This window comes from Lissotriton vulgaris, chromosome 7 (assembly GCF_964263255.1).
Source record: "Lissotriton vulgaris chromosome 7, aLisVul1.2, whole genome shotgun sequence".
Taxonomy (NCBI): Eukaryota; Metazoa; Chordata; class Amphibia; order Caudata; family Salamandridae; genus Lissotriton; species Lissotriton vulgaris.
The window spans coordinates 1174752913-1174767060 of NC_141695.1; positions in this window are offsets into that span (position 1 = coordinate 1174752913).

A 14148-nucleotide genomic window follows, 5' to 3' on the forward strand; every position below is an offset into this window, starting at 1 on the left:
ATTTATGTGGCACTCTAAGCCTCAAAGGGTATTCCTTTGACTTATAATGGCTTCTCCCTTGTGTCTAGATGAAGCTATGTTTCTCTGACGAGCACTAATAAGAACAAATGATGTGTCATGGATTGCTTTTATTCATTCCAGGCTGGCTTTGCCAATCCAAAGCTGAAATACTGTCCTTGGAGTGGTAAAAGGTTTTTGTCATTTTTCAGCTCAGCATAGATAGCATTGCGTAATCCTATGCTTAAAGACTTTGATGCAAAAATGCCAAAGGACTTTGCCACTTTTCTAGGTCGATGTGAATGACACTATACTAACCCTATGCTTAAAAACTCTGCTAGAAAAACAAACAGACATTTCATGCGTGCATTTTAGAGTCATGGTGGCATTTTAGAATGCTCCATATAAAAGAGCAGCTTTTCACCTAACGCTTGGGAAATATATAATAATAATAATAATAATATGTCCATTTGTAAAGCGCCATGGTTACACTAATGCCAGTGTGTTCCCGCTCTGTGGTAAAGTCAGACAGAAATGAAAGCCTAAGCCATATATATATGAAATGCATATGGCTTTTACCAACAAACATTGTATGAAGGGCGAGGATGTTTTCTAGTTCTATTGCTTTTACTGGTCACATGTTTACTTTGATATTCATGCACTAGCACTTTAAAAGCACCCATCTGTTAGCATTTTATGTCGAGTGAACAAGCGGCTGTTGCTGCGAAACGCGTCTTGACTAGACAAGGAATAAAAAGACATTGAAGCACTTACTTTGGGTCTGCGTCCATTTTCGACGAACAGTTGATGACTGCTGGAGTCGTTGTTTGGATTTTCTGTATATATATATTTTGAGCTACTTGCCAGAAGGCAGTCCGTGACTGCACGGACAGGTTTTGGACATTGTGCCAGCCTGAGACTGGAGGACCTTGCGCTGTGGCAGGTGTTGACGTTTACGGGGACCCAGGGAAGCCTGAGGACTGACAGTGCACCTACACCAGCAAGCCCCGTTCTGCAGTGCACATTAACCACAAGGACTACCACTAATCATTCCCCACGCAGCACCTACCCAGAAAATGATGCATTCTGGGTGCTGTAGGACAACCAGCACTACGGCAGGTGAGCGGTCACATGACAGGGGAGGTGCTTCCTATCAACAATGGGAGATCTGCAGAGGCATTTAAAAGCGGAGCTATGTGACTGGTGAGCAGTGCAGCAGTGGCATCTGAAGAAGACGATGGTGTCGAAATGCATTATGCCTACCTGCGTGTCCAAATAAAGGTTTCTACGGTATTTCCCCGCGTGGCCTCTTCCTACAGTTCGTCTGGAGGTTTCTGCATATATATATATATATATATATATATATATATATATGCAGAAACCTCCAGACGAACTGTAGGAAGAGGCCACGCGGGGAAATACCGTAGAAACCTTTATTTGGACACGCAGGTAGAAAAACAAACAGACATTTCATGCGTGCATTTTAGAGTCATGGTGGCATTTTAGAATGCTCCATATAAAAGAGCAGCTTTTCACCTAACGCTTGGGAAATATATAATAATAATAATAATAATATGTCCATTTATATATATATATATATATATATATATATATATATATATATATATAACCTACTGGCGGTCGCCAGTAGGTAGTTATAGTTAGGATTTTTTTCAATGTTAAATCTCAACATTCTATTTGGAATAACTTTGGCGCCGGTTGACGAATCTGCCTGAAAATTTCGTCAAAATGGCCTCGCGGCGCTCCGGTCCTTCCCTGAAAGTTTGAGGGGGATGTGTCAAGCGGGGGCCGAGAAAAAAGGGGGGTGCCAAAATGCGTTTTCCCCATGTTAATTTCCATAGGGCGGTCGATTTCACTTTTAGCCTGAACGGCTGAATGGATTTCCACCAAAGTTGGCAAAATTGTAGGGACTGGTAGCCCGATGTGCCTTTGCTATGTCTTAAGATATGTCCTCCAGTGGATTTTTAGTAATTTAGGTTAAAAAAAATATATATATCTAGAGCCGCGCCCCGGTACGCGCACCGGGGAGCGCTCACAGCGCGCCACGCGACTTGCGCGCTCAAAGCTGATTGGCTCTCGGGTGTCTGTAAACATTCGAAACAGTCCGCAGCGGCCGCCATATTGTACCTCGGTAGGATTGAGGTGGAAAAAATCAAAAGGGGAAATGAGCAAAAGGGGCAGGGTACACCCCTCCTGATCCCCTAGGTTTGTTGTGGGGGTCATTTTTTTTTTGATTTGCGCGGGGGGAGCGCCCGGTACGCGCACCGGGGAGTGGACCATGGAGAAAAAAGAATGACACTTTTTTGTAAAAAAATAGATTTTTTTTATAAATTGGAGGTAGTTCTGAAAAGAACTTTTTTTTGTTTTTGACGTTTTATATTTTTTTATACTTTTTAAAACGATTTTATATTTTTTTTGGATTTTTTACAGGGGAAAAACAAAAACAGGGATTCAAAAACTGCTCAACAGGAGCAAAAAAATTAGAAAATTTATGGACGGGGAGAGCATCGGTGTTCCTGTCTCTTCATTGCAATGAGTTCAATGCTCTGCTCTCCGTAACAAAGTAGTTCGTCACAGTCCATGCATAAAAATGTTATGCCTGCAAAGACCAGCTGAACGTTAGGGACCATTCTTGCACGTGTTCTTCCTGAAGGTGTTGCTCCACCAGTGGAGGTGCTGTTAATATTCAGCCATCAGGGGAGCTGGAGGCCGTTCTGCTTGACGAAACTTTGTTTTTGAACGAGGCACATCAGCATGCATTGAAGCATAATGAAGCTCCGCTGCCGGCACACACCGAAGAAATGCAGGCTGGGATTTGCAGGTCTCTACATCAAACTGCAGCTGCAAGCAATCACCAAGCGGAGCTTGCTAGACTCCCGCCAATGGGAGTGTCACGACTGAATAAAGGAGGGACCATGTGTCATCCAGTGCAAGAAGGCATCCGAAGAAGGCAGGAGCCGAAATGCATTATGCCTTGCATCTTGCATCTGTGAATTAAAGGTCGCTGTTTGAATTCCCCTGCTGTGTCCTCTGGTCTCTTCGTTGGAGTGATCGTTCTTTGCATATATATATATATATATATTCACTGAAAAAACCATAGGTTATAGACCATATATAGTTAGGGATTAGCATTTACAAAACCTTATTTTACTCGCATAAAACCATTGAAATTCCATATATAGTTAGTTGCGCTAACTATATATCGCGCACCCGCAATCCACTGCTGATGATGTCACATATTACATCATTCATGACATGGTCAGTGACATCACTCATGACATCACTGATGACATCTCAAATGACATCACTGATGACATCACCGATGACATTATCCAGTGACTGTATGTTTCTGTAAAGTTAAAATATGTCTTACATATTGAAGAATGAGTGGATGTATAAGTGTCTGGATGAAGGATTTAGTAGGTGCATGACTGACTGTATGAGTGAGTGATTAAATGTGTCTCACTGAGTGCATGAGTTAGTGACTAAACTGTCTTAATTTGTGCATCATTATGTCTGTTGTTCTGTGAACTGCTGCATGTGTTGATCAGTAGCTATATGAGTAACTATATGGGTTATTGATTGGTTGCCCAAGTATTTGTATGGGAGACTGAGTGTGTGTGTGGGTGGCTGGGAGGTGTATGACTCTGTGCATAGATGTGTGAGCAGTTGATTCACTAGATGTATGGTTTCAAAAGTGCATGTGGAAACAGCTGTATGGGCGGTTGACTGTGTGCATGAGTGTATTGGTGAGTGAATGGATATCTCAGTGCTACATGTCAAAGTAAGTACATATGTAAAACACAGTACATGTGAGAGTTGACATATATAAATAACTGTGCATAAGAGCCAGTGAATGTGTGAGTGGCTGTATGGATCATTGTGAACTTGTATCAGGGATTGTATAAGAGAGTAAATATGTGTTAGTATATGTTTGAATAAGTAAGGTGTGTATAACTGTATAGTTGAGGAAATGGAGGTGTGATTGATTCTTTGCATGACTGACTAGGTGTGTGAGTAACTCCATGGATGAGTGACAGTCTGTGAGTGTCTGTTTACACTGAGTGTATCTAAGGTTATATTAGAGTCTGAAGAGGTTCATCGTATTATCACATGAATGATGTCATCAGTGATGTGATCAGTAATGTCAAATGAGATATCATCAGTGATGTCATCAGTGATGTCATTTGATATGTCATCAGTGATGTCATTTGAGATGTCATCAGTGATGTCATGAGTGATGTCACTGACCATGTCATGAATGATGTAATATGTGACATCATCAGCAGTGGATTGCGGGTGCGCGATATATAGTTAGCGCAACTAACTATATATGGAATTTCAATGGTTTTATGCGAGTAAAATAAGGTTTTGTAAATGCTAATCCCTAACTATATATGGTCTATAACCTATGGTTTTTTCAGTGAATTTTCAAGGTTTTGTAAATGCAAATTCCTAACTATATATGGTCTATAACCTATGGTTTTTTCTGTGAATTTCATTGTTTTTTTAAAAGCTAACATCTGTAGCTGTAAAATGTATTCTTCTTTAAAACCCAAAATATATTTTAGATGTTTATTGATAATTTTTTTTTTAATATTTTTTTTCTTCGCTTCCGGTAAGCGAACCGGGAAGCTTTCCGTTAGCTCATCTTGATTCCGCGATCTAGTACGCGAACCGGTAAACGTTTCGTTAGCGGAACTGTGACGCGTCGCGGAAGCGCGACGTATCACGTTGTCGCGTAATGCGTCTTATGACGCGCCGCGTTAGCGCTCCCGGAAGTGCTCCGGACCGCGAACCGGAAGCGATCCGGGACGCGGCGCGCACCGCGTAACGAAAGCGGAACAGGTCATGTGACTTGTTTATCAAACTTTTCATTGGTTCATTTCACTTTTGGTTTCCAAATGATGTATGACTAGGTCATGTGACCTAAAAATAACACTTTTCATTGGTTCAGAACTTTTGCTTTTCCCAAATCATGTAAACCCCTCCTTCTTTCCTCACTCTGACTTTCATCTTGGTGAGAGAAAGACCATTTTCCAATTTGATTGCAATGGCTTCTATCCTTGCTTCAGCTGGTGGACCCCCACCACCACCTCAACCTCCTCATGACAAGAGAGGACCACCATCACAATTCATTTCCAACAGAGAGGAGGAAGAGGAGGACCTAGAAGAAGAGGACACAGATGAACCTCAATTTATTCAGGAGTTGCCCCGTGTTTCCCGAAGGAAAACAAGTTTTATATGGCAGTTTTTCTCAATTCCTCGAGGGGAGAAGAAGGTTAATGCCAAATATGCCACCTGCCTAATCTGCAAATACAGATTATCTCGAGGCACAGACAAAAAGTATAGTATGGGCAACTATACTATGCATCGCCATATGGCCAGGTGGCATCCATTAAATTACAGCCGGGCAGAGTTAAGGGACCTTCAAGATAATCCCCCGACAACTCCTGTGGCCAGATCAACATCAAGTATATCTTTGACTGCAAGAGAGGCACAGGAAACTGTGCCAAACATACAGCCAAACTTCAAGCACATGAAGTTTACGTGCATACATTGTGGTGCTATGCTCTCATGTGGCAACATGAGCGTGAACTTAATCAGCTTGGTGTTTGAAAACCATAACTGCCCTAACCCACCCAAGCAGTAATTTTTTTTTTGCTCCTGTTGAGCCCTTTTCAATGCCTGTTTTTTTGTTGTTTCCCCTCCATGAAAAACACAAAAAAAACATAAAACTGTTCTTAAAATACAAAAAAAACAAAAAATGTTCAGATAAAAAAAAAAAAAAAAAACAACAAAAACATAAATAAAGTTCTTTTCAGAACTGCCTCCCCTTTCAAATAAAATTGCTAGAATGTTTAGCACTCTGGCAAGCTCTATTTCTTTTGGTTCGCTTTCCAGTTCGCTGCCCGGTTCGCGAACTTGAAGCGAACCAAAAAAATATTTTGTTTTAAAAAAAAAAGAGTTAGTATAAGGGAAGTAAACAGAGAGTAATGTTAAAAGAAAGACAGCTATAGGGAGTAAACCAGAGATACTGTTTAATAAATCTATTTATTAATTCAGGATGACGATAAGGTGTGATGTCTCCTGAGGTTTGTTTAAGGTGAGACCTACTCAGGGTTACAGATCAATTTTACACTTGTTGAAGAATACAGAGCAGATAAAGCATGTGAAGGCCTACCAATGAAGTAAGTCATGTCCTCTTATTACATCATTCATGACATGGTCAGTGACATCATCAGCAGTGCATTGCGGGTAAAAAGAGTAGAAAACATTTACCTTATAATTCTTGTTACCTTTTTAAAATATTTTTTCATACTTTCAATCTGTAAAAGAGAGAACAAACATTTCCAAAAATATTACAACATGTATTTAAAAATTAGAAAAGAAAAGGGAAAAGGTTCAAGAAGAAACAGTTTTTCAACAACTTTGACATTTACAGAAGCCTCTGCTTCTCTACGTCCCCTACACAATCCTAAAGATATATATTTTAAACAAACAGTATCTTCATGCTGATGAACTGAGACCTATTTTGGAACATGGTGCTTCTTTTGCACTGCTGATGTCTCACAATAGTGATGCAATAGCAGCGCAAAAAAGATGTAAAGCCATCATAAAATTGTGTCTAATATTTTAAATGATTGTTTCAGGATGCAAATAAGATGTGTGCTTTCAAGAGCTTTCTTTGAGGTGAGGCCTATTCCTTTTTTTAAAAAAAACAGTACCCAGAAGTACAGCACTGTAAGCATTAAAATTGACACTTACAGAAGACTCAGTTTCTCCATATCTACCTCACATTTCTAAATGTATATCATAAGTACAAAAAGCAAAACATTAATTATACATGTTAAATGGTTTATTTTTGCTGTTCTCAGAATGTATCAAATTTCACTTAAATCAGTGACTTGAAGGTATTCATCATGTAACAGCGGGGAAAAAAAAACACAATCAAAATGATTGTGTTTAAAAAACCCATACAACCTAAGAAATCTGAATTCAAAACTCCTTAAAATTAACTTACTTTCAATGACGTCGAAGGATGTCCTATGAACAGCGTCCACTCTGTTGTGCTATAAATATTGTCAGCCCGCCACTTTCTGAAAGAAAAAATATGTTACATACAAGAAAAGACTTCTCACATTCTACCACATGTTTCCACTAGGCCAAATCATGTTGCAGCGATTCACAAGTCTTGTAATTCTTCCAATCAAATCCCGTCATTTTCTATTTTCGCAACTTTCAAAAAGAAAACATTTAAGATTATTTTCACAATCCTGGACTACTAATATCTTACCCTTCTTTGTCACTCATGTTCTCCTTTTCCTATGACACTGATACTGCTTACTATGAAGCAGACTTACTTGCATCAGGTTTATATAGTTGGATTTTAAAAATTGACATTATAATTAAAAGTTTTGGACCAATAATCTAGACAGCATTGCAGACTTACATTCCCTCAACTTGATGAACCTTTTGCAATTCTTCACAGGAAATCCCGAGATTCTTTCTTTAAAATTTTGGTTTTAAAAACACCAGGTAAGAATTTTTAAGGTCAAACAGCAATTTTTTTTTGAAAGTTACAACGGAATCATTGCAGAATGACCAGCCGTTTCGAGACTTTAAATAAGCTGTATAATGTCCTGATGTTGTTGAAGGACCATCGTGATAGATAATTGCTACAGTTACAAAAGTCCTTCCTGATATTGAAAGCTGAGAAGCCACAAATTTTTTTATTAAAGTTGACAATTTTGATCCATCAGGCCTACATCGTTGGATCATTAAAATGACATACTGTCCATATCTACGTATAAATAATGTTGACATCATTTCAGATTTACATTGGCTACACTCCATGTTGTGATCCGCTGCATTTACTAGCTTATTAAAGGAGACTGATTTACTGTCTGGCAAAGTTAAATATATAAATCTTTCTGAGTCGTACTTGATACCCTACAATTCTCGCAGTCATGCTGCCATTGATAAGAAAGCCCAAACAGGTGATCTACATCTACACCCTCATCTTGCAATACATCAAGCATATACATTAAAAACTCCTGACAATCTTGCTGATTATTTTCAGAGAAGTCTGTTTGACCTGAACATTCATCTAACAGATAACGAACTTCAGACACACTTTCTACTTTTGTTCGATCAGTGCTACATTTCTCGAAAACAGAATTCAACAAACAGCATAAAAATTGTTCTGAATTCAACAGAATCTGTTCTTTTAAACTCTCTAGTGAAAAGAGAACATTAACTACTACATTTGCATAGCAGTTGACACCAGAACTGTTTTCAAATTGAAAACCGACAACATCTTCAACAGAATCCACTTTCTTTCTGCTAACAATTTTCGGTTCATTGACTTTTAGTCTTTTTGCAACAACCTCCCTACTATTACTGATATTTCTACGTTTCCGGCCTACCACACGTTTCTCAAACAAAGGATATTGAGGCAAATGTGGCGCATACTCTCTTCTTAACCTATTGTATTCCTTAACACAATCTAGATCCGCACAAATGTTTGTGACATCACAGTCAATCAAGTACAATCCTGATAAAGTTCTAACTCGTGACAATGCCACATATGCCATACCCTCCTTGAACACAGAACTGCCAATATTCACCAATGCACTGTCTACACTTAAACCTTGCGATTTATGGATTGTCCCCGCATATGCCAAGCAAACAGGAAACTGTTTACGGCGAACATATAAGTCTTTAACAAGCAAAAACCTAGCAGAACAACGACCAATTAGCTGTACTTCCTCAATGCCATCAAATTTAATTTTTAAAAATTCTATTCCATCTCTATTTCTGTATTTCTCATAATCAACAACATTACCCATTGATCCATTTACCAGACCTCTTTCAACATGTAAATTCCTTCTCAAAATGATTCGGCAATTTAAACACACATTCAAAGTCTTTTCAAAACCCGCTGTTTTAGATATAGTCTTCTCTAATGAATCCAATTTTGATTTCAAATTCTCTGACAAAATAATTGTTGATCCCATATGCTCTATTTTGTCAATAGCTTCAAGTTTCACAATCTCTTGCTTTTCTAAATTCAACATTTTGTTGTTGAAGAAGGCCCATTCTGCAAGAGTTGGCATCAAACATATTCCGGATTTCTTCTCAGTAATTTTCTGAAAAATATTCTCAGGCACAATCTCTTGTTCGGGATATAAATTTGAAAGTAATCGTGCATTTAAAGCTTCTTTTCCATGCTCGGTCACTTTTCCAATTCTAATATCTTGTAGAATTTTCTTGTAATCTTCATCCTTCGCCTGACGCATATTTTCATGCAGTTCAGCATAATTGAAGTTTAACCATATATTGACGTTGCCAATGCTCCCTAGGCACTTCCTGGTATCTTCATGCGTGAGTATTTTGAACACAGGTTGACCTTTTACTGGTGTCAGCTGCAGAAGATCTCCGAAAACAATGATGTGTTTGCCACCAAATAACACATCATATTCAGTTTTAAGTACTTCTTGCATTCTCAAATGCACAAAGGCAAGCATGACATTGGAAACCATGCTTACTTAGTCAATGATAAGTAGTTTCATTTTCCTCAAGACTCTTGAAACTTCACAGCAAGCATCCCCAGATAACTTGTGGTATTGTAATTTGTTGTCATGCTCCACTGGCAGCATCAGTAGACGATGCAAAGTAATACCTTTAATGTTATGTGCTGCCAGTCCAGTAGGAGCGGTGACAACACAAGACAGCGATGACTCAGTCCTTTCCTGCACATAACAAGAAATTGCTTTAATGAGGAAACTTTTTCCAGTTCCCGCTTCTCCACTCACGTACAGTCGGACAGGCTTCAACGATGTACATGAGCACTCTTTCTTCTCATGACTTAATCCATGCTCAATTTGCTTGGTAACTTCATCATATATTTTCCTCTGCTCAACGTTGAGTTGTTTTTCCAAGTCTTCTAAGTTAACTGAATCCTCCTGAGCATGTGCCATGGCTCTTTCCACTTCATTCATAGCAGTGGCAGCTTCATTTTCGATAATAGGTCCTCCAAGTGGATCTTGACTCAATGAAACAGAACTCTGACTGTCCTGAGAACTGTCTCTGGCAAGCTCGGCTGCAATCGTTGCTTCCTGCTCAATTTCCAAAGTTAGCATTTCTTGATATTTGGGAAAAGCAGGACATTCTATGGTCTCCTTAGCAGCAGTGAAAGAGTCTTCGTAACAGAGGAAATCTCCAAGCAGTTCCTCTTCTGCACGCCAAGGCTTAAAAAGTTGCAAAAGTGCTAAATAGAAGAACTCCTTTTTTTCTGGAGATTCGCCACTCAATTTTCGATGGTTTACTAATTGGCATTTTCTTTGCTTGACCAGGCATCCCTCACTTCCAATTACAGCATACACTCCTTTCTCAATATCTTCTTCGATGTTCCTCTTGAATATATAATTTTGTAGAACCTCATATAGACAAACATTCTCAAGGTGACTGCTTCGATTTGGATAATATGTATCCAACATGTTGGTCTTCAAAATGTCGGTACTGTTTGGTTCCTTTTCTGCCAAATACTCAATTTCCCGGACAGGTTTTAGAACTCGATTTCGCGTTGCAGCAAGACCAAGACTCGCCCAAACGATACTCCTGGATTTGGCATAGAGACTTGCTGAAGACAATCGATCAGAACATTCGTAAGCTCCGATTTCTCGATGCGACAACATCTTCAGACTGAAACTGTACAACTTCTTGCTAAGGCTCTTTTCATGGCAAATGTCCTCCCACATATCCTTCAGTTCTGTCTTTTCTTTTTTGGTGATGTAAGATGTCACATACCGAGCCACAGCCATACAGTTGTCAGCCACAAACTGTATATCCATGTTAGCATTCCACATGGACAAAATCACTGGGTTGTAGTCGTTGATGTACTTGGACTCTTCGTTCCTTTTCAAATTGTAAGTATTTTTGGGTGATTTCCTCGTCATATTATGTCGCAGAGAAGACATCAAACTGTTCACTCTTCCTTTAGAAATCACCGGTCGTGGAAAGTTGAAACGACATTTGGTGTAGAACTTGTCCTTGTTTCTGAATTTACGACGACAGTACTTTCCACAACGATGGCTTTGGAAACGTAGATCTTGTTCTCTTAGGCTTTTCTTCTCCGTTGCGTTTGGAACAGCACACGTAGAATACTGTTCTATGAAATTCATCACTAAGTCATCCGGATCTGTTCCAAATTTAGGTGCATCCTTGATCCACAACAACATATGTATATGAGGAGCACCTCTTGCTTGGTACTCCTTTCTCCAGAAGAAATCCAACACCTCTCCAAGAGGTGGATTCTTCTTATTTGTGATGAAAGACATCATAGCTTCAAATCTATGATTGAAGTACCTGCATACATTCACTGGATCCAAAGAACACAGTTCTCCAGGTGTCTTGAATTCAATGTTTTCAATATTTCCATTTGCCTCTCGTAGAAATTCAAGTAAGTCTTCCCAGCCATACTCGGCACAGCTCAGAGTGAGGAACCATGTCGGAGTTCCTAAGTTCCTCAGCATACATTTTAAATCACCATGACGACGGTACCAGTACTCATTAGTACCACGCTGACACGCCATGAGATTAATTAAGTGAGAATCCAAAATACTGTCTTGGACAATGACTTTATGCATAAAATCACTTGCCGAGATGTTTCGCATCTGTATACCACTTTTTAAGATGTGGTTCACTGCATATGACAGTCCAGATAGATCGCTTTCAAACAGGAGATGAAACAAATATGGAATGCATTGACGAAACCTAGGATCTTCTGCATACAATCGTAAAGTCCGGTATTCAGACGCAGGAATTTGATGAGGTCGCTCATCATATCTTCCTCCTCGACCTGTGGGAAATAGCTGTGGGAAACACCGAGCTTCCAAACTTTCCTCCCAAACACTAATGGGACTCCCTTTGGCTTGTTTCATTTGAAACAACTCAATAGCATTCCCCATGACATCCTTGGAATGCAAAGGATGAACACTATAATGTTCATATATTTCTTCACTTTTAGAGGCCTCTACTTTCTCAATTTGGCCAGCACACAAATCGCTATCCTCTTCATCACTTACTTCCTCTTCTGCAACATATACATTCTTATAGTACTTATTATTTTTCTTCAAATACAATGTTGCCTTTTTGACTTTCCTAACATCCACTAAATCTTGCCATATTTTCTTATTCTTTGTCGGAACCCCATTAACCAAGATAACCAGAGGTTCCTCTTCCACTTTTTCTACTCCAATTGTGTTAATGTTTTTGTTCAAATCTAGAGGCAAATAAACAACTCTTCCCTTTAATCCTCTCTGTAAATCTGCTGGAGGCAACTTCCCTGTCTTTGGCTCCATTCTTACAATAGCCTGAAAGGGATGGATACTTTGAATCAAAATAGATTCATAAGTATTTAAATCCTTCAATTCAGAAGGAATCTCAACCAATTCCAGATTATTATGAACTGCCCTAGCAGGCATCTGGTTTTGGTTTAATTTATTACAACAATAAGTACACACACGTTGATCCGATCCCAAATCTAAATAATTTTCTACCATCAAGTATGTGGCAAAATCCTTCCATTCACTATTATTTTCCCTTTCACTTTTTGCATATAAATCCACTAACTTAGTCTGATTCTTATAATAAGTGCGTCGACAACATACACAAGTGAAATTAGGCCTCTCACTTGATTTCATCTGAAACGTGGCAATTTCCTTCTGAAAATTATCTGTACTGGAAACCTGTACATTATCTTCAACATTACCCTCTACTTCTGGGTCAATTTGAACATTCTCTTCTTTACTACCAAAGTAACAAAACTCAATTTCTTCACAAATATTCTTGACATCTATTTCAGAACCATGCAAAAGAGCAGCACATAATTGTTTAAGCATAATTGCTGGACTCTTAGCATAATACAACATTCTCACTAATTTTCTCACTTTATTATGATGCACTGCTAGCATCCTGAAATGATGAAAAACACTCTGGCATACTCTCCTGGAAAGACAAGCCAGTGAATGACCACGTAAACCTGTTATTTGTCTCACTCTGCAAGGATCTAAATCTTGCAACAACTTCATTTTCTGCTTCAAACTTTTCTTATTAAATGTCCGTATAAAATCACAAAGCAAATTGATGGAAACCTGTCGCACACTGCAAATAGAACTACACTTCCAAATGTACACAGGACCCTTAGGACGTCTTCCTAAAACCTCCTCACTTAGCGCCTCTTCTGTCTCTGTTGTCACAACTTTTTCTTTTTCAACTGGACAACCATCCTTCACTTCATAAGCTCGACCACTGGTGTCAACTGCAAACACCAAATCATTATCCTGAAAATAACTCTCCTCATTAAAAAATGCCTCACAACTTGAACTATGCATCCATTCTCCGGAAAAAACTTCACAAAAGTTACTACGATTTACTACTCTCTTCCATCTACTTTTTGTTTTGAAATCAGAAATTACCTTGCTTAGTTTCCTAATTCTATTAATTACCAAAATAAACAACTTTCGCTTAATTTCAAAAGCATGATCAATAATTTTCTCTACATTTTTCTTCTTCTTATAAAATGCCGCTTTCTGTTGGCCTTTCTTAATATTTTTTAATAAATTAACTATTATCCTATTACGGAACATTCGTTTTCGAATGTCCCTAAACTGTTGTTTCCTTCTACTATCATGCACAGAATTATCTCTTCCTCTACCAGTAACATTTTTGATGGGTCTTTCCTTTCCATTTAAATTGCTTTTCTTTTTCTGAACTGAAACATTTTTAGAATAAATACTTTTTTTACTAAAAATATTTCTTAAGAATGATTTTGTGCTCTTACCCGGAGCTTTCTTGGTGTTTTGAAAAGTATTTGGGGAAGAGGACTGCTGCAATAAAAGATCATCCTGCTGTCTTTGACGTTTTCTAGCCTTTCTAATACGATTTTTCGTTGGCATTTTTCAAATTTGGAAAAGATCTGCAGTTGAATCTGTGGAAAAATATAATAAAAAATGTTATAAACCACTATTACCAAACAGTAAATGAATAACAGTCATCAACAACTTAATGCCCTACTTATTATTTAACATAGCAAATCTTTTGCACCAGCACTGCATCACAAAAATG